Genomic DNA, 23230 nt, shown 5'->3' with positions numbered 1-23230 from the left:
AGGAATTTATCCATGTGCCAGAAAAGAAAAGAGAATTAAAAAAAATTGAAGTGAGGCAATTTATCTAAGTGAAGATCAATACAGGGAGTGAACTTAATTTTAGAGTTAAGTTTGAGAAGGTGAAGCGTTCTCAAATAGACAAGTGAGGATAGGGATGTGCACTATTGTGACCAAGTGAGGGAAAAGAAAAGGGGAGAGAGAAAAAAAAAAAAAAAAAAAAGGAAAGAAAGGAAAAATAATAAACTGTGAATTAAATCGTGTTATTTAGATCCAGCCAGGGATGCAGAGATCAGGGACGTTATTAATGTTAGGCAATTTTATGCCAATTTGTTAATTGTCTTACTGTTGCTAATCTTCAAAAGACACAATAAAGGAAATGGTATCTCTGAAAGCAGCAACAGCAATTTCTTAATTAGATTTATATCCAAGAAAATATTATTCCAGCAATTATATACAGTATATTTTATAGGTAAGCAAACATATTCACAGTGACCTAGTTATATCCTGGTTCAGTCAGTTTCATTTGTATTTTATTTTCAGAGAAGTTAAAATATCTCTTCTTTAAAGAAAATTTATAAGGTAGTTTTAACTAATGATCTTTATATTTCTATATAAACTTTCTCCCTGTCCAATAGTAAGGGATAGTATTTTATTTTCAGGGAACGTAGGAGATTTATTCTTAGGAAAGAGTTATTAGATAATATAACTGAGGATCTTTTATCTCTATATAGCCCTTCCCTCCAAGCAGTAATAATGGGTAATATATCCTGAAAAAGGTTATAGTAAATTTCTCTGGTATTGAATTATTAATTCCTTATTCACACTCAATAACCTTTGATTTTTTTTTTCCTCCCCTTCTCCTCTCCCTTCTCTCTCCCCTGAGAATGTTTCACTTTTTAGAGGAGAAAGTACAATGTCTTTTTACATACTATGCACATTTTACACATTCTTAAGCATTAACATTTTTGCCTAGATTTGCTCAATACATTGATATGACAAAAATTGTAGCGACAAGTAATATAGTTAAATAAAATTAAATGTGCCAAACAAATCATATGCAGAAAAAAGAATCATATAAGGAGCCAATGAAAAAAAAAAAAAAAAGTTCCTTTATATAGTTAATAAAGTTCAGCCAGTTCTTGTATGTATGCAGCTCGTCACCTTACCTGGGTCATTCTATGCATCAGCGTTCAACTAATAGCCAGGTAGGTGGGCAGAAAGAGCCTTCAATATGAGAAAATGCCAAAATTGCTGATACCTATTAGAGGGGTTAATTATACAGCCATCTTCCATAGCATTTTTACCAGGATCCATACAGTGTTCCCCAGGACATGCAGCTCTGGTTGGTATCCCCAAAAAAAAGGTGAAGAGAGAAAAACATGCTCCCAGATTGAGCACCTCCTAATTTAGCGCTTACCCACAGCGTCTCGAGGAACCAGAGCAGAGATATGCAGAGGCGCTGCACAGGGAGATCTCAGCGGCAACTGCCAGGCTAGCTACACACAGCCCCGACCTCCCACGCAGCACCGGTGGGGGAGGGGGGATTCTCCAGCAAGCTTTCAGTCCGGCACCGAGCAGAGCCGCTTCGAGTACTTATCGCTCCCTGCTTGAAGATGCGGCTCCGCCACCACACTTCAGCTCAGTCTCACGGATGATTTCTGTCTCCCTCGCAACTTCGGTGGGGGAGAGGAAGGTATGTGGGGGGTCCGCCGCGCTGCTGTGGGTACTCAGGGCAGGAGTCAGGAAAAAAACATCAGGTCCTTTGTTAGTGCAGCAGTGTTGATATATGTAAATAGCCTTATCCTCCCACGCAGCACCGGTGGGGGAGGAAAGGGTATGGAGAGAATCTGCTGTTATCCTGCAGGTAATTAGGGCCAGGTTCAAGGCAGTTTATCAGTATAGCAGAGAGAGTGTATAAAGATAGCCTCAACCTCCCACGCAGCACCGGTGGGGGAGGGAGGCACTCTGTTCCTCTTTGAAGTTATATCACAAGTTCTAATATATATAAAAAGAGGAAGCCCAAGGTATAGGCTTTTTGCAAGCTGACTAATAATGTCAGCACAGTGGGATGTCTGTCCACTGTCTGGTTCCAGGAGTGTTGATACAGGCTATCCAAGAAGCTACCCAGGTCCCTGGGTTTGGCACGAGAAACTCCACCAGCAGCTGCAGGACTGGAAGGTAATCACACACAGGTGTGTGCAGTTAGCTCCTCCTCCGGAAACCACTCCTCAGGGCATCTTGTTTTCATTTTTTACATATCTTCAAGTCACGCTTTTTAGTTTTACACGGATGCAAGTATAAAATACTGAGAGACTTTGGAAACACCCAGTCGATATGGAACCAATGAAATAATACTATGCGCTATAAATATACTTGCATCGTAGGATACACTATTCATCCTACCTCTTGAGAAAGACTGCACGTTAGCGGTTGAAACGCGTTGGGGTTAAGTTTGGACTATCTGAGGACCCGTAGTGCTCTGTGGAAGAAGTTACTGGCACCTGACACTCTGACACGGCTATTGCTACCAGAGCCGCGACTACGGAAGCCAGCAAGGATTTGAACTATCCTGTTCTGTGACGACTATCCTGAGGGACTCGCACAGTTTTATGGACTGACATTGTTTTTATTGTTTTTGCATGATACATCTGGATCCTTGATGTTTTCAAATAAATGCCTGATTAAACTTTCAACATTGTAAGTGTAATACAATAGCGTGGTATCTTGAGCCTTACCAATCTACACTTGAGTCTGTTTGCGCTTTGTTTTTTCACAGATCTTTGGGATTCTATTGTACTCCGGGAGGCACGTAGGACACCACCGGTAAAGCGGCAGCAGCAGGTCTCGTATTTAATTATATTTATTTTATATATTGTGGTTTTCATGTCGTTTTTATTTTTGGGCGGCATTAGCATATAACTTGCAGCATTTTGTATTATTTTTTACTTTCCATTCATATGTATTGTATGTTTAACATTGTAAATTTATTTTTTTAGTGTTTCATACCACTACTGACTTTTGCTTTTAATTATTGTGTTATTGATCATCCTCCATTAGCAGTTAGCGCTGTTCAATTTGTGTATTTTCTATTTTTTAGTATCTGTGTTCTCTTTTTACAGCAGCATGACTACTATGGAGGAAGGTCTAAATGTGAATAATGATAGAGAGAATGAATTTGATATCTTTGGAGATCTAGCATTTAGGAAAAATAGACAGAGGGATATTGATTTAACTAAGGGGGAACAGCCATTGTGCAATGTTTTTGAATCACCAGAGGAGCTTTTCAAGAAATTAGAGAAACTGTTACAGCAAGACTGTCATGAATGGCGAGATCTTATTTTATTAGACAACTATGTCTCTCATAATATAATTCCCAGGGGTTTACGTCTATTTAAATACCCTGCCTTTGACTTAGAAGATGTAGAATTTACTACGGAGTGGGAGGAATCCTTACATGAATGTTCCATGAAAATGATAAAAATTTTGGTTAAATATAGAGAATTTAAATTAAAACAGATTAAAGAAGAACTTGAGTCTTTATTTCCTAAAATTCAATGTTTCAAATCTGAAGAAAAATGGATTAATAGGAATAAGAGTATCCAAAATAGAATTAAAAAACTGGATATTGAATTAATGGCAGCTAAACAAATGAAATTATCTAGGGATATACAGGATTTCAAGGAAGATAAAGTCTATACTTTCAAAAAGAAAACCCAGAATGCACGTATGTTGAAGGATAAAATTTCTTATAATAGGGGTGATAAACAGGGGGGTGCCCATCAGCCTAATACCTATCAATCAGATTGTAATACCTTGCTTCCAGGTATTCCTCTGAAATGTACTGGTATGGGTTATTCCTGCTTTTTAATACAGGGGTTTAATAAGATCACAATATGCAGAACTATATACTACAATATTGGTGTGTATTAGACATGTGCACGGCTAAAAAATTCGGTTCGTTTTCGGTTCGGATCGATTCGGACTTTTCGAATTTCGTTTCGGATCGAATCGGATTCGGCAAAATTTGAATAAATTCGTTTCGGATTTATTCGGATTCGGCTGAATTCGGTTCTATTCCGTTCCGAAATTCGATATGTTTTTAGTACACTAACACCCATTTAGTACACTAAGTCACTAACACCCATAAACTACCTATGAACCACTAAACCGAGGCCCCCCCACATCGCAAACCCTATAATAACATTATTTAACCCCTAATCTGCCGATCGGATATCGCCGCAACCTACATTATAGCTATTAACCCCTAATCTGCTGTCCCTAACACCGCCGACCCCTACATTATAGTTATTAACCCCTAATCTGCCCCCCCAACGTCGCCGCAATCTAACTACAAGTATTAACCCCTAATCTGCCAACCCGATATCGCCGCCGCCTACATTATAGCTATTAACGCCTAATCTGCTGTCCCTAACACCGCCGACCCCTACATTATAGTTATTAACCCCTAATCTGCCCCCCCCCACGTCGCCGCAATCTAACTACAAGTATTAACCCCTAATCTGCCGACCCGATATCGCCACCGCCTACATTATAGCTATTAACCCCTAATCTGCTGTCCCTAACACCGCCGACCCCTACATTATAGTTATTAACCCCTAATCTGCCCCCCCCAACGTCGCCGCAATCTAACTACAAGTATTAACCCCTAATCTGCCGACCCGATATCGCCGCCGCCTACATTATAGCTATTAACCCCTAATCTGGTGTCCCTAACACCGCCGACCCCTACATTATAGTTATTAACCCCTAATCTGCCTCCCCCCAACGTCGCCGCAATCTAACTACAAGTATTAACCCCTAATCTGCCGACCGCAAATCGCCGCCACTATAATAAATGCATTAACCCCTAAACCGCCGCACTCCCGCCTCGCAAACACTATAATACATTTTATTAACCCCTAATCTGCCCTCACTAACATCGCCGCCACCTACCTACAATTATTAACCCCTAATCTCCCGCCCCCAACGTCGCCGCTACTATAATAAGGTTATTAACCCCTAAACCTAAGTCTAACCCTAACACTAACACCATCTAACTTAAATATAATTTAAATAAAACGAAATAAGTTTACTATAGTTAAATAAATGAATCCTATTTAAAACTAAAGACTTACCTGTAAAATAAACCCTAAGATAGCTGCAATATAACTAATAGTTACATTGTAGCTATTTTAGGATTTAATTTATTTTACAGGCAACTTTGTATTTATTTTAACTAGGTACAATAGTTATTAAATAGTTATTAACTATTTAATAACTACCTAGCTAAAATAAATACAAATTTACCTGTAAAATAAATCCTAACCTAAGTTACAATTACACCTAACACTACACTATCATTTAATTAATTAAATAAATGACTCATATTTAAAACTAAATACTTACCTGTAAAATAAACCCTAATATAGCTGCAATATAACTAATAGTTACATTGTAGCTATTTTAGCATTTATATTTATTTTACAGGCAACTTTGTATTTATTTTAACTAGGTACAATAGCTATTAAATAGTTATTGACTAATTAATAGCTACCTAGTTAAAATAATTACAAAATTACCTGTAAAATAAATCCTAACCTAAGTTACAATAAAACCTAACACTACACTATCATTAAATAAATTAACTACAAGTACCTACAATTATCTACAATTAAATAAACTAAAGTACAAACCCCCCCCACTAAATTACAAAAAATAAAAAACCACTAAATTACAAAAAATAAAAAAATATTACAAGAATTTTAAACTAATTACACCTAATCTAAGCCCCCTAATAAAATAACAAAGCCCCCCAAAATAAAAAAAAATGCCCTACCCTATACTAAATTACAAAAGTTAACAGCTCTATTACCTTACCAGCCCTGAACAGGGCCCTTTGCGGGGCATGCCCCAAAGAAAACAGCTCTTTTGCCTGTAAAAAAAAAACACAATCCCCCCCCCCACATTACAACCCACCACCCACATACCCCTACTCTAACCCAAACCCCCCTTAAATAAACCTAACACTACCCCCCTGAAGATCTCCCTACCTTGAGTCGTGTTCACCCAGCCGGGCCGAAGTCTTCATCCGATGGGGCAGAAGAGGACATCCAGACCGGCAGAAGTCTTCATCCAAGCGGGGCAAGAAGAAGTCTTCCATCCATCATACAAGTACCAAAATACAAACAAACACTAAATTACCAAAAATAATAAAATATTACAATAATTTTAAACTAATTACACCTAATCTAAGCCCCCTACTAGCTATTAATATAGCTTCAATATAACTAATAGTTACATTGTAGCTATTTTAGGATTTATATGTATTTTACAGGCAACTTTGTATTTATTTTAACTAGGTACAATAGTTATTAAATAGTTAATAACTATTTAATAACTACCTAGCTAAAATAAATACAAATTTACCTGTCAAATAAATCATAACCTAAGTTACAATTACACCTAACACTACACTATCATTAAATTAACTAAATAAATGAATCCTATATAAAACTAAAGACTTACCTGTAAAATAAACCCTAATATAGCTGCAATATAACTAATAGTTACATTGTAGCTATTTTAGCATTTATATTTATTGTACAGGCAACTTTGTATTCATTTTAACTAGGTTCAATAGCTATTAAATAGATATTGACTATTTAATAGCTACCTAGTTAAAATAATTACAAAATTACCTGTAAAATAAATCCTAACCTAAGTTACAATTAAACCTAACACTACACTATCATTAAATAAATTAACTACAAGTACCTACAATTAAATACAATTAAAAAAACTAAACTAAAGTACAAAACCCCCCCCACTAAATTACAAAAAATAAAAAAATATTACAAGAATTTTAAACTAATTACACCTAATCTAAGCCCCCTAATAAAATAACAAAGCCCCCCAAAATAAAAAAAATGCCCTAACCTATACTAAATTACAAAAGTTAACAGCTCTATTACCTTACCAGCCCTGAACAGGGCCCTTTGCGGGGCATGCCCCAAAGAAAACAGCTCTTTTGCCTGTAAAAAAAAAACACAATCCCCCCCCACATTACAACCCACCACCCACATACCCCTACTCTAACCCAAACCCCCCTTAAATAAACCTAACACTACCCCCCTGAAGATCTCCCTACCTTGAGTCGTGTTCACCCAGCCGGGCCGAAGTCTTCATCCGATGGGGCAGAAGAGGACATCCAGACCGGCAGAAGTCTTCATCCAAGCGGGGCAAGAAGAGGTCTTCCATCCATCAGAAAAGTACAAAAAAACAAACAAACACTAAATTAGCAAAAATAATAAAATATTACAATAATTTTAAACTAATTACACCTAATCTAAGCCCCCTACTAGCTATTAATATAGCTACAATATAACTAATAGTTACATTGTGGCTATTTTAGGATTTATATTTATTTTACAGGCAACTTTGTATTTATTTTAACTAGGTACAATAGCTATTAAATAGTTAATAACTATTTAATAACTACCTAGCTAAAATAAATACAAATTTACCTTAAAATAAACCCTAACCTAAGTTACAATTACACCTAACACTACACTGTCATTAAATTAACTAAATAAATTAATCCTATATAAAACTAAATACTTACCTGTAAAATAAACCCTAATATAGCTACAATATAACTAATAGTTACATTGTAGCTATTTTAGCATTTATATTTATTTTACAGGCAACTTTGTATTTATTTTAACTAGGTACAATAGCTATTAAATAGATATTTACTGTTTAATAGCTACCTAGTTAAAATAAATTCAAAATTACCTGTAAAATAAATCCTAACCTAAGTTACTATTAAACCTAACACTACACTATCATTAAATAAATTAACTACAAGTACCTACAATTAAATACAATGAAATAAACTAAACTAAAGTACAAAAAAAACAAACACTAAATTACAAAAAATAAAAAAAATTACAAGAATTTTAAACTAATTACACCTAATCTAAGCCCCCTAATAAAATAACAAAGCCCCCCAAAATAAAAAAATGCCCTACCCTATACTAAATTACAAAAGTAATCAGCTCTATTACCTTACCAGCCCTTAAAAGGGCCTTTTGCGGGGGCATGCCCCAAAGAAAACAGCTCTTTTGCCTGTAAAAAAAAACACAATACCCCCCCCCACATTACAACCCACCACCCACATACCCCTACTCTAACCCAAACCCCCCTTAAATAAACCTAACACTACCCCCCTGAAGATCTCTCTACCGTGTCTTCACCCAGCGGGCCGAAGTCTTCATCCGATCGGGCAGAAGAGGACATCCAGACCAGCAGAAGTCTTCATCCAAGCGTGGCAAGAAGAGGTCTTCCATCCATCAGAAGTCTTGATCCAGGCGGCATCTTCTCTGTTCATCCATCGGGAGCGGAGCGGCAGCATCCTGAAGACATCCCACGCAGAGCATCCTCTTCTTTCTTGATCCGACGACTAGGTGACTGTACCTTTAAGTGACGTCATCCAAGATGGCGTCCCTTGAATTCCGATTGGCTGATAGGATTCTATCAGCCAATCGGAATTAAGGTAGGAAAAATCTGATTGGCTGATTCAATCAGCCAATCAGATTCAAGTTCAATCCGATTGGCTGATGGAATCAGCCAATCAGATTGACCTTGCATTCTATTGGCTGTTCCGATCAGCCAATAGAATGCAAGCTCAATCTGATTGGCTGATTGGATCAGCCAATCGGATTGAACTTGAATCTGATTGGCTGATTGAATCAGCCAATCAGATTTTTCCTACCTTAATTCCGATTGGCTGATAGAATCCTATCAGCCAATCGGAATTCAAGGGACGCCATCTTGGATGACGTCACTTAAAGGTACAGTCACCTAGTCGTCGGATCAAGAAAGAAGAGGATGCTCTGCGTGGGATGTCTTCAGGATGCTGCCGCTCCGCTCCGGATGGATGAACAGAGAAGATGCCGCCTGGATCAAGACTTCTGATGGATGGAAGACCTCTTCTTGCCCCGCTTGGATGAAGACTTCTGCCGGTCTGGATGTCCTCTTCTGCCCGATCGGATGAAGACTTCGGCCCGCTGGGTGAAGACACGGTAGAGAGATCTTCAGGGGGTAGTGTTAGGTTTATTTAAGGGGGGTTTGGGTTAGAGTAGGGGTATGTGGGTGTTGGGTTGTAATGTGGGGGGGGGATTGTGTTTTTTTTTTATAGGCAAAAGAGCTGTTTTCTTTGGGGCATGCCCCGCAAAGGGCCCTGTTCAGGGCTGGTAAGGTAATAGAGCTGTTAACTTTTGTAATTTAGTATAGGTTAGGGCATTTTTTTTATTTTGGGGGGCTTTGTTATTTTATTAGGGGGCTTAGAATAGGTGTAATTAGTTTAAAATTCTTGTAATTTTTTTTATTTTTTGTAATTTAGTGTTTGTTTTTTTTGTACTTTAGTTTAGTTTATTTCATTGTATTTAATTGTAGGTACTTGTAGTTAATTTATTTAATGATAGTGTAGTGTTAGGTTTAATAGTAACTTAGGTTAGGATTTATTTTACAGGTAATTTTGTAATTATTTTAACTAGGTAGCTATTAAACAGTAAATATCTATTTAATAGCTATTGTACCTAGTTAAAATAAATACAAAGTTGCCTGTAAAATAAATATAAATGCTAAAATAGCTACAATGTAACTATTAGTTATATTGTAGCTATATTAGGGTTTATTTTACAGGTAAGTATTTAGTTTTATATAGGATTAATTTATTTAGTTAATTTAATGACAGTGTAGTGTTAGGTGTAATTGTAACTTAGGTTAGGGTTTATTTTACAGGTAAATTTGTATTTATTTTAGCTAGGTAGTTATTAAATAGTTATTAACTATTTAATAGCTATTGTACCTAGTTAAAATAAATACAAAGTTGCCTGTAAAATAAATATAAATCCTAAAATAGCTACAATGTAACTATTAGTTATATTGTAGCTATATTAATAGCTAGTAGGGGGCTTAGATTAGGTGTAATTAGTTTAAAATTATTGTAATATTTTATTATTCTTGCTAATTTAGTGTTTGTTTGTTTTTTTGTACTTTTCTGATGGATGGAAGACCTCTTCTTGCCCCGCTTGGATGAAGACTTCTGCCGGTCTGGATGTCCTCTTCTGCCCCATCGGATGAAGACTTCGACCCGGCTGGGTGAACACGACTCAAGGTAGGGAGATCTTCAGGGGGGTAGTGTTAGGTTTATTTAAGGGGGGTTTGGGTTAGAGTAGGGGTATGTGGGTGGTGGGTTGTAATGTGGGGGGGGGTATTGTGTTTTTTTTTACAGGCAAAAGAGCTGTTTTCTTTGGGGCATGCCCCACAAAAGGCCCTGTTCAGGGCTGGTAAGGTAATAGAGCTGTTAACTTTTGTAATTTAGTATAGGGTAGGGCATTTTTTTTTTATTTTGGGGGGCTTTGTTATTTTATTAGGGGGCTTAGATTAGGTGTAATTAGTTTAAAATTCTTGTAATATTTTTTTATTTTTTGTAATTTAGTGGGGGGGTTTTTGTACTTTAGTTTAGTTTTTTTAATTGTATTTAATTGTAGGTACTTGTAGTTAATTTATTTAATGCTAGTGTAGTGTTAGGTTTAATTGTAACTTAGGTTAGGATTTATTTTACAGGTAATTTTGTAATTATTTTAACTAGGTAGCTATTAAATAGTCAATATCTATTTAATAGCTATTGAACCTAGTTAAAATAAATACAAAGTTGCCTGTACAATAAATATAAATGCTAAAATAGCTACAATGTAACTATTAGTTATATTGCAGCTATATTAGGGTTTATTTTACAGGTAAGTCTTTAGTGTTATATAGGATTAATTTATTTAGTTAATTTAATGATAGTGTAGTGTTAGGTGTAATTGTAACTTAGGTTATGATTTATTTTACAGGTAAATTTGTATTTATTTTAGCTAGGTAGTTATTAAATAGTTATTAACTATTTAATAGCTATTGTACCTAGTTAAAATAAATACAAAGTTGCCTGTAAAATAAATATAAATCCTAAAATAGCTACAATGTAACTATTAGTTATATTGAAGCTATATTAATAGCTAGTCGGGGGCTTAGATTAGGTGTAATTAGTTTAAAATTATTGTAATATTTTATTATTTTTGGTAATTTAGTGTTTGTTTGTATTTTGGTACTTGTATGATGGATGGAAGACCTCTTCTTGCCCCGCTTGGATGAAGACTTCTGCCGGTCTGGATGTCCTCTTCTGCCCCATCGGATGAAGACTTCGGCCCGGCTGGGTGAACACGACTCAAGGTAGGGAGATCTTCAGGGGGGTAGTGTTAGGTTTATTTAAGGGGGGTTTGGGTTAGAGTAGGGGTATGTGGGTGGTGGGTTGTAATGTGGGGGGGGGGATTGTGTTTTTTTTTTACAGGCAAAAGAGCTGTTTTCTTTGGGGCATGCCCCGCAAAGGGCCCTGTTCAGGGCTGGTAAGGTAATAGAGCTGTTAACTTTTGTAATTTAGTATAGGGTAGGGCATTTTTTTTTATTTTGGGGGGCTTTGTTATTTTATTAGGGGGCTTAGATTAGGTGTAATTAGTTTAAAATTCTTGTAATATTTTTTTATTTTTTGTAATTTAGTGGTTTTTTATTTTTTGTAATTTAGTGGGGGGTTTTTGTACTTTAGTTTATTTAATTGTAGATAATTGTAGGTACTTGTAGTTAATTTATTTAATGATAGTGTAGTGTTAGGTTTTATTGTAACTTAGGTTAGGATTTATTTTACAGGTAATTTTGTATTTATTTTAACTAGGTAGCTATTAATTAGTCAATAACTATTTAATAGCTATTGTACCTAGTTAAAATAAATACAAAGTTGCCTGTAAAATAAATATAAATGCTAAAATAGCTACAATGTAACTATTAGTTATATTGCAGCTATATTAGGGTTTATTTTACAGGTAAGTATTTAGTTTTAAATATGAGTCATTTATTTAATTAATTAAATGATAGTGTAGTGTTAGGTGTAATTGTAACTTAGGTTAGGATTTATTTTACAGGTAAATTTGTATTTATTTTAGCTAGGTAGTTATTAAATAGTTATTAACTATTTAATAACTATTGTACCTAGTTAAAATAAATACAAAGTTGCCTGTAAAATAAAAATAAATCCTAAAATAGCTACAATGTAACTATTAGTTATATTGCAGCTATCTTAGGGTTTATTTTACAGGTAAGTCTTTAGTTTTAAATAGGATTCATTTATTTAACTATAGTAAACTTATTTCGTTTTATTTAAATTATATTTAAGTTAGGGGGTGTTAGTGTTAGACTTAGGTTTAGGGGTTAATAACCTTATTATAGTAGCGGCGACGTTGGGGGCGGGAGATTAGGGGTTAATAATTGTAGGTAGGTGGCGGCGATGTTAGGGAGGGCAGATTAGGGGTTAATAAAATGTATTATAGTGTTTGCGAGGCGGGAGTGCGGCGGTTTAGGGGTTAATACATTTATTATAGTTGCGGCGATTTGCGGTCGGCAGATTAGGGGTTAATACTTGTAGTTAGATTGTGGCGACGTTGGGGGGGCAGATTAGGGGTTAATAACTATAATGTAGGGGTCGGCGGTGTTAGGGACAGCAGATTAGGGGTTAATAGCTATAATGTAGGCGGCGGCGATATCGGGTCGGCAGATTAGGGGTTAATACTTGTAGTTAGATTGCGGCGACGTTGGGGGAGGCAGATTAGGGGTTAATAACTATAATGTAGGGGTCGGCGGTGTTAGGGACAGCAGATTAGGGGTTAATAGCTATAATGTAGGCGGCGGCGATATCGGGTCGGCAGATTAGGGGTTAATACTTGTAGTTAGATTGCGGCGACGTTGGGGGGGGGCAGATTAGGGGTTAATAACTATAATGTAGGGGTCGGCGGTGTTAGGGACAGCAGATTAGGGGTTAATAGTTATAATGTAGGTGGCGGCGATATTCGGTCGGCAGATTAGGGGTTAATAAAATAATGCAGGTGTCAGCGATAGCGGGGGCGGCAGATTAGGGGTTAATAAGTGTTAGATTAGGGGTGTTTAGAGACTCGGGGTACATGATTAGGGTGTTAGGTGCAGACTTAGTGTTTCCCCATAGGAAACAATGGGGCTGCGGTGTTAGTTTTTTTTCAGCCGAAACTCCCATTGTTTCCTATGGGGAAATGCCGAATTTTACCGAGCTAATTCGGATTTATTCGGAGATACGGCAGCTATTTCGGATTCATTCGGTAGATTCGGAAGTATTTTAATTCGGAAATCCGAATCGATCTGAATCTCTGAATTTACCGAATTTACCGAATTTCCGAATTAATCCGAAACGAACCGCACATGTCTAGTGTGTATCACAATGGGATAATATGTCGCCACTATTGAGAGGGAATGGTAACAAGTTTACCCGTTGTGAATATGTAGCAGTTATTATAGGATTGAATGAAGTCAGAGGAGATACTGATAAAGTATTCCTTTAACCTATAACTCTTTGTGAGAAAAAGCACTAACTGTTAGTTTCTCTGGATGACTAGTGCTGTAGTAAATGTCCTTTACTTGGTTTTGTATCAACCTTCTTACCCTCCGCTACTGAACAGTAGAGATAGCTCACTGTTACGTCACAGTGAGGAGTGGCTTCAGTTATCCGGTGTCCGTTATGCTCACAGAGCTCCGTGATCAGGCTTGGCGGTACTGACAGCCGCGTCTGTGTTGAGGTTAGCGCCCACTGTTACGTCACAGGGGGAGTGTATGCGGAACTCCGGTCTCCGTGTTAGTTACGGAGTAGTGCTTACGGGTAAGATTGGCGTTGAAGTGAAATCTGTATACAGCTTAAGTTGTTTCACTCCCAGTGGTGAATCCTGCTTGTTCTTTTTTGTGGTAGTCAGCAGTTCCGTTGCTTTAGGAGTTTGAGAAAAACAACAGCGTTGTAGTTGAATGAGGGGTAATCTCCAAAGTTTGTCTTTGTAAATCTCAGTCTGAGAAAGCTGATGAAAAGTCCGTTAGAAATCAAAACTCTGATTAGGAGAGGAGCTCAGAATTACTTGCTGCTACAATACACAAGGTTGCTAACAAATTGCTAAGCACCTGTTTGCAGGTGCGGTGAGGATTTGTAGTGTGTGGAGGAGGGCTTAGCTTAAAGAGACAGACCTGACATCACCCCCTCTTCAAGCAAGTGGTCCCAACACTTGAGGTCTAGGACGATCAGGGTAACGGCGGTGAAACTGTGCAACCAGTCTGGGGGCGTTTAGATTAGCAGACGGTTCCCAGGAGTTATCCTCATTCGAGTAACCCTTCCACTGTACCAAGTATTCCAGGCAACCTTTGTGGTATTGAGAATCCAAGATATTTTTAACCTCATATTCATCCACTGGTGGCAATACTGGAGAAGGAGGTAGAATTGGTGTAGTCACTCTCATGAGCCCTGTCGGTTTTAATAAGGAGACATGGAATGTGGGGTGTATTCGCAGGCTAGGTGGGAGATCTAAAGTAACAGCGTTTTGGTTGACAACCTTAAGGATTGGAAAAGGTCCTAGGAAGAGACTACCAAATTTTTTAGTAGGAACCTGTAGACGAAGGTTTTTGGAGGACAACCAAGCATGATCTCCAACCTTATACTCTGGGGGTGATCTACGTCGTAGGTTGTAGTAATGTTTCTGTGACTCTTGGGAGCGTTGTATATTCTGGCGTAGAATATTGAATGTCTCCTTGAGGGTATTGGTGTACTCATCTACGAGAGGTGAGGATGAGATGGTTGAGTCAGAAAATGAAAAAGTAGGGTGGAAGCCATAATTCGCATAAAAAGGGGTCATCTTTGTGCTGGAGTTCATTGAATCATTATAGGCGAACTCTGCCAGTGGTAAGAGTTTTGCCCAATCTGTCTGGTGTTGGCCACAAAAACAACGAATGTATTGCTCGAGCCATTGATTTACCCTCTCAGTCTGGCCATTCGTTTGTGGGTGGAAGGAGGTGCTGTAGCGATGTTGTATCTGTAGGAGATGACATAACTGCCTCCAGAACCTGGAGGTAAACTGGGTGCCACGGTCTGATGTAAGGATGGGTGGTACTCCATGTAGGCGAACAATATGTTGTAGGAACAGGTCAGCTGTTTCGGATGAAGTTGGCAACTTAGAGTAAGGGATGAAATGGGCCATTTTGCTGAAAAGGTCGACTACAACGAGTATTGTATTAAACCTTTCCGACTTGGGGAGGTCCACGATGAAGTCAAGACCTACATGCTGCCAAGGCTTTTGTTGTATTTGTATGGGCATAAGGTACCCGTAAGGTTTGTTGGCTTCGTATTTGGAACTTGCACAGATTGAACAACCACGTATGTAATCCGCTATAGTTCTTTTCATTTGTGGCCACCAAAAACTTCTGGAAATCTTTTCATGTGTTCTTTGAACTCCCTGATGACCAGCTCCTGGTGTGTCATGGTAACACTGTAAGATAGTGAGCCGTGATGAGGGAGATACATATCTTTGGTCACCATGATAATATGACCCATCGGAATTTTTTTGTAAACAGTATTGCGTGATCTCATTGTGATCAATGGTGGTCTCGTCAAGCGGTATATGAAGTGAAGAGGTAGTTGCTATGAATCGTTCAGGAGGAATGATTTGGCCCATTTGAGGATCGTTCGCTGGTGACAGATCTTTTCTGGACAAGGCGTCAGCCTTCCCATTAAGTTTTGCAGGTCTGTATGTGATAGTAAAATTAAATCGTGTGAAGAACAAACTCCATCTCGCTTGACGTGAGGAGAGAGTTTTACTTGTCTGTAAATACTTTAAGTTTTTATGGTCCGTTATTATCTGTATGGGTTCTTCAGTGCCTTCTAGTAAGTGTCTCCAGTGTTCTAGGGATTTCCTGATGGCTAATAGTTCTTTCTCCCCGATGGGGTAATTAGATTCAGCTGGAGACAAAACTTTTGAGAAGTAGGCGATGGGATGGATAGGAGAAGCGGAGCTAGGTCGTTGGGACAGAATGGCTCCAATGCCATAGTCCGAAGAATCCACTTCTAGTATATATGGTAGAGTGGGGTCAGGATAGCGTAGCAATGGAGCTGTAGTGAAAAGTATCTTGAGATGATCAAACGCTTTCTGGGCATCTGTATTCCAGGAGAAATGAGAGACGGTTCCAGTTAGGCTTGTTAGAGGTTTCGCTATTTGTGAGAAATTCTTGATGAACTTTCTATAATAGTTTGCGAAACCCAAGAAACGCTGCAATTCTTTCTTGGTTTTAGGCTCTCACCAGTTCTTTACGCTTTGTACCTTTGTCTCCTCCATCTTTATACCCTCTGGACTGATATAATATCCGAGAAATGACAGATGTGTTACATGGAACAGGTATTTCTCTTGTTAAGTGTATCCAGTCCATGGATCATCCATTACTTATGGGATATTAACAACAGGAAGTGCAAGAGGATTCACCCAGCAGAGCTGCTATATAGCTCCTCCCTTAACTGCCATTACCAGTCATTCTCTTGCACCCAACGAATAGATAGGATGTGTGAGAGGACTGTGGTGATTATACTTAGTTTCATACCTTCAATCAAAAGTTTGTTATTTTATAATAGCACCGGAGTGTGTTATTCCTTCTCTGGTAGAATTTGACCTGAGTTTTTCTATGATTTTAGCTGGAGTAGTTAAGATCATATTGCTGTTTCTCGGCCATCTGAGGAGAGGTAAACTTCAGATCAGGGGACAGCGGGCAGATTAATCTGCAAAGAGGTATGTAGCAGCTTATTATTTTCTGACAATGGAATTGATGAGAAAATTCTGCCATACCGATATAATGTAAACTCAGCCTTAAATGCAGTAGCAGCAACTGGTATCAGGCTTTCATGTATGTATATTTTACACTTCAGTATTCTGGGGAATGGCACTTCACTGGAATTATACTGTATGCATAAAACTTTAGCCTAATTTGCAGGGACTAGCAACAGGCTTTTTAATAACACTCAATTTATTAATGTTAAACGTTTTTTGCTGGCATGTAAAATCGTTTAATTTTCTGAGGTACTGGGTGAAAAAATGTTTTGGGCACTATTTTTTTCCACTTGGCAGTCGTTTTATTTAATTTATGACAGTTTACTGATCTCTCTCACTGTTATGTGTGAGGGGGAGGGACCTTTTTTGGTGCTTTTGCTACGCATCAAAAAATTCAGTCAGAAGTTTATTGTCTTCCCTGCATGATCCGGTTCATCTCTACAGAACTCAGGGGTCTTCAAAACTTGTTTTGAGGGAGGTAATCACTCACAGCAGAGCTGTGAGATTGTAGTTGACTGTGATAAAAAAAAACAAACGTTTATTTCTGTATTTTTTTTTTTTTCTGCTATCAGGGTTAGTTATCCTTTGCTAATGGGAGCAATCCTTTGCTAAAATTGTGTTTTTTACAAAGATTTGATGCTATAACTTTTCAGTTTATTAATTTTCAACTGTCATAACTTTTTATGTGCTTCTTATAGGCACAGTACGTTTTCATATTATAGTAAATTACTTGAAAAGTATTTCCAAGTTGCTAGTTTATTTGCTAGTGTGTTAAACATGTCTGATTCAGAGGAAGATATCTGTGCTATATGTGCTAAAGCCAAAGTGGAGCCCAATAGAAATTTATGTACTAACTGTATTGATGCTACTTTAAATAAAAGTCAATCTGTACAAATTGAACATATTTCACCAAACAACGAGGGGAGAGTTATGCCGACTAACTCGCCTCACGTGTCAGTACCTGCATCTCCCGCTCGGGAGGTGCGTGATATTGTAGCGCCGAGTACATCTGGGCAGCCATTACAAATCACATTACAGGATATGGCTACTGTTATGACTGAAGTTTTGGCTAAATTACCAGAACTAAGAGGTAAGCGTGATCACTCTGGGGTGAGAACAGAGTGCGCTGATAATATTAGGGCCATGTCAGACACTGCGTCACAATTTGCAGAACATGAGGACGGAGAGCTTCATTCTGCGGGTGACGGTTCTGATCCAAACAAACTGGATTCAGATATTTCAAATTTTAAATTTAAGCTGAAAACCTCCGTTTATTACTAGGGGAGGTGTTAGCGGCTCTGAATGATTGTAACACAGTTGCAATACCAGAGAAAATGTGTAGGTTGGATAAATATTTTGCGGTACCGGCGAGTACTGACGTTTTTCCTATACCTAAGAGACTTACTGAAATTGTTACTAAGGAGTGGGATAGACCCGGTGTGCCGTTCTCACCCCCTCCGATATTTAGAAAGATGTTTCCAATAGACGCCACCACACGGGACTTATGGCAAACGGTCCCTAAGGTGGAGGGAGCAGTTTCTACTTTAGCTAAGCGTACCACTATCCCGGTGGAGGATAGCTGTGCCTTTTCAGATCCAATGGATAAAAAGTTAGAGGGTTACCTTAAGAAAATGTTTGTTCAACAAGGTTTTATATTGCAACCTCTTGCATGCATTGCGCCTGTCACGGCTGCAGCAGCATTTTGGTTTGAGTCTCTGGAAGAGACACTTGAATCAGCTCCATTAGATGAGATTACACACAAGCTGAAAGCCCTTAAGTTAGCTAACTCATTTATTTCAGATGCCGTAGTACATTTAACTAAACTTACGGCTAAGAATTCCGGATTCGCCATTCAGGCACGCAGAGCACTGTGGCTAAAATCCTGGTCAGCTGACGTTACTTCTAAATCTAAATTGCTTAATATACCTTTCAAAGGGCAGACCTTATTCGGGCCCGGGTTGAAAGAAATTATCGCTGACATTACAGGAGGTAAAGGCCATGCCCTGCCTCAAGACAGAGCCAAACCTAAGGCTAGACAGTCTAATTTTCGTTCCTTTCGTAATTTCAAAGCAGGAGCAGCATCAACTTCCTCTGCACCAAAACAGGAAGGAGCTGTTGCTCGCTACAGACAAGGCTGGAGACCTAACCAGTCCTGGAACAAGGGCAAGCAGGCCAGGAAACCCCCTAAGACAGCATGAATCGAGGGCCCCCGATCCGGGAATGGATCTAGTGGGGGGCAGACTTTCTCTCTTCGCCCAGGCTTGGGCAAGAGATGTCCAGGATCCCTGGGCGTTAGAGATCATATCTCAGGGATACCTTCTAGACTTCAAATTCTCTCCCCCAAGAGGGAGATTTCATCTGTCAAGGTTGTCAACAAACCAAATAAAGAAAGAGGCGTTTCTACGCTGCGTACAAGATCTTTTATTAATGGGAGTGATCCATCCGGTTCCGCGGTCGGAACAAGGACAAGGGTTTTACTCAAATCTGTTTGTGGTTCCCAAAAAAGAGGGAACTTTCAGGCCAATCTTGGATTTAAAGATCCTAAACAAATTCCTAAGAGTTCCATCGTTCATAATGGAAACTATTCGGACAATTTTACCAATGATCCAAAAGGGTCAGTACATGACCACAGTGGATTTAAAGGATGCTTACCTTCACATACCGATTCACAAAGATCATTACCGGTATCTAAGGTTTGCCTTTCTAGACAGGCATTACCAGTTTGTAGCTCTTCCATTCGGATTGGCTACGGCTCCGAGAATCTTCACAAAGGTTCTGGGTGCTCTTCTGGCGGTACTAAGACCGCGAGGAATTGCGGTAGCTCCGTACCTAGACGACATTCTGATACAAGCTTCAAGCTTTCAAACTGCCAAGTCTCATACAGAGTTAGTACTGGCTAAGGTCGCATGGATGGAAGGTGAACGAAAAGAAGAGTTCTCTCTTTCCACTCACAAGAGTTCCCTTCCTGGGGACTCTTATAGATTCTGTAGAAATGAAGATTTACCTGACAGAAGACAGGTTAACAAAGCTTCAAAATGCATGCCGTGTCCTTCATTCCATTCAACACCCGTCAGTAGCTCAATGCATGGAGGTGATTGGCTTAATGGTAGCAGCAATGGACATAGTACCCTTTGCACGCCTACATCTCAGACCGCTGCAATTGTGCATGCTAAGTCAGTGGAATGGGGATTACTCAGACTTGTCCCCTACTCTGAATCTGGATCAAGAGACCAGAAATTCTCTTCTATGGTGGCTTTCTCGGCCACATCTGTCCAGGGGGATGCCATTCAGCAGGCCGGACTGGACAATTGTAACAACAGACGCCAGCCTACTAGGTTGGGGCGCTGTCTGGAATTCTCTGAAGGCTCAGGGACAATGGAATCAGGAGGAGAGTCTCCTACCAATAAACATTCTGGAATTGAGAGCAGTTCTCAATGCCCTTCTGGCTTGGCCCCAGTTAACAACTCGGGGGTTCATCAGGTTTCAGTTGGACAACATCACGACTGTAGCTTACATCAACCATCAGGGAGGGACAAGAAGCTCCCTAGCAATGATGGAAGTATCAAAGATAATTCGCTGGGCAGAGTCTCACTCTTGCCACCTGTCAGCAATCCACATCCCGGGAGTGGAGAACTGGGAGGCGGATTTCTTAAGTCGTCAGACTTTTCATCCGGGGGAGTGGGAACTTCATCCAGAGGTCTTTGCCCAAATACTTCGACGTTGGGGCAAACCAGAGATAGATCTCATGGCGTCTCGACAGAATGCCAAGCTTCCTCGTTACGGGTCCAGATCCAGGGATCCGGGAGCGGTTCTGATAGATGCTTTGACAGCACCTTGGACCTTCGGGATGGCTTATGTGTTTCCACCCTTCCCGATGCTTCCTCGATTGATTGCCAGAATCAAACAGGAGAGAGCATCAGTGATTCTAATAGCGCCTGCATGGCCACGCAGGACTTGGTATGCAGATCTAGTGGACATGTCATCCTGTCCACCTTGGTCGCTACCTCTGAAACAGGACCTTCTGATCCAGGGTCCCTTCAAACATCAAAATCTAATTTCTCTGAAGCTGACTGCTTGGAAATTGAACGCTTGATTTTATCAAAACGTGGTTTTTCTGAGTCAGTTATTGATACCTTAATACAGGCTAGGAAGCCTGTTACCAGAAAGATTTACCATAAGATATGGCGCAAATACTTATATTGGTGCGAATCCAAGAGTTACTCATGGAGTAAGGTTAGGATTCCGAGGATATTGTCTTTTCTACAAGAAGGTTTAGAAAAGGGTTTATCCGCTAGTTCCTTAAAGGGACAGATTTCAGCTCTGTCCATTCTTTTACACAAACGTCTGTCAGAAGTTCCGGACGTTCAAATTATGTTTTTTCCGGTTTGGCGTAGAGGTGATGATCTCTGAGTCTTGCTAATACGGAGCGAACATGTGTGACATGTTCCTGGAGATTGTTGGAAAATATGAGAATATCGTCAAGATATATGACCATGCAGATGTCGAGCAAATCTCTGAAAATATCGTTGACGAAATGCTGAAAAGTTGCAGGGGCGTTGCAGAGCCCAAACGGCATTACGAGATATTCGTATAACCCATACCTGGTCCTGAAAGCGGTGAGCCATTCGTCACCTTTGCATATTCTGACTAGATTGTATGCTCCGCGTAGGTCGAGTTTAGTGTAGATTGTAGCTTGGTGAATTCTTTCAATGAGCTCTGGTATGAGGGGAAGTGGGTAGCGTTTTTTTATTGTTTTTTTATTCAATTCACGATAGTCGATGATGGGTGTTAGTGACTTGTCTTTGTTGCGTACAAAAAATATGCCGGCTCCAGCAGGTGATGTCGATGGATGAATGAAACCTTTTTTTAAGTTTTCTTCAAGGTAATTTTTTAAGTGATCCAACTCAGGTTTGCTGAGGGGATAGAGATGTCCAAAGGGAATGGTTGCCCCAGGTTGTAATTCAATAGGACAATCATATTGTCTGTGAGGTGGTAATGCTTCAGCCTGTTTTTTACTGAAGACGTCTGCGAAGTCTGCATACTCTGCAGGTAAACTCGGTCCTTCATCACTGATGTTGAGAAGAGTCTCCATGCCGGCATAGCAGGTCTTGGAGCAGTATGCGGAATTGAAAGTGACATGGAGAGCTTTCCAATCTATCGAGGGTTGATGTAGTTGTAGCCAAGTTAAACCTAAGACTATCGGGAAAAGAGGTGAGGGAATTACATCTAGTGTTAAGTATTCACTGTGACCATTGGTAGTTTGTACCAATAGGGGTATCGTTTGGTGTGTGATAGGCCCAGTTTTGATTGCTGTACCATCAATAAGACGAATATAGACAGGGTTTTGCTTACACACAATAGGTATCTTGTTTATTTTTACAAGGTTTACATCTATATAACTGTTTGTGGCTCCCGAGTCGATAATTGCTTCAGTGTTGACTCTCTGTTGGTGCCACTGTAGAGACAAAAGAACATGGCAGTAAGTGGGTTTAGGTGAGGTGGCAGTATGAACAGTACTGATTGAACACTTACGTCTCTTCATCTTGACAAGAAGTGGACAATCCTTAACAGCATGTGATGGATTTGCACAATACATGGTTCCTTTCTTGGGGAGTGATGGGTCCTCTGATAACCCCCAAATCCATTGGTTCATCAGAGGTTCTCTGGGTTGAGATCTGTTGTGGGTTGGATGGAGGCTGTCTTGTTGAAGTCTCAGAGTGGTATCGCTCAACCTTTCTCTCTCTTAACCTCCTATCTATCTGTATAACACGCTTCATCAGTGCTTCAAGGCTATTTGGAATCTCTAACCTTGCCAATTCATCTTTTAGTTGGTCTGAAAGGCCTAAGCGAAACTGATTTCTCAGAGCGATCGCATTCCACTGCGAGTCTGTACCATACTGCTTGAACTCTGTGATGTACTCTTCGACTGGCCTGCGACCTTGTCTGAGAGCCCTCATCTTAGCCTCTGCAGTCAGTTGTATGTCACTGTCTTGGTATAGTTCATCCATAGTGGTATAGAAACTTTGTAGTGAGGAGAGGATGGGATCGTTGTTCTCATAACATGTGTCTGCCCAGACTCGGGGTTCACCCCTTAAAAATGAAACAATCGTCAGGACTCTTATCCGGTCTGAATGATATGTTTTTGGTTTAAGTGTGAAGAGTAAATTGCAGGAATTTTTGAACTGCCGGTATGATTTCCTGTTACCTGCAAAGGTCTCCGGTAGAGAGACCTGTGGTTCAGGTGGGAGGTCCTTGTGTACTAATGTCTCTTTTATAATACCTCTCAAAGTTTGGTTCTCTAGTTGAAGGTCTCTGAGACCTTGGGATAATTGGTCCACCTTCTGTGAAAGATTGTAAACGAACTGAGGTAGTTCTGCTGGATCCGTTATGGGGCTTAGCAATATGTAATACCTTGCTTCCAGGTATTCCTCTGAAATGTACTGGTATGGGTTATTCCTGCTTTTTAATACAGGGGTTTA

Source organism: Bombina bombina, chromosome 2 (assembly GCF_027579735.1).
Source record: "Bombina bombina isolate aBomBom1 chromosome 2, aBomBom1.pri, whole genome shotgun sequence".
NCBI classification, from domain to species: Eukaryota; Metazoa; Chordata; class Amphibia; order Anura; family Bombinatoridae; genus Bombina; species Bombina bombina.
Note: the sequence above shows the minus strand (reverse complement) of the source record.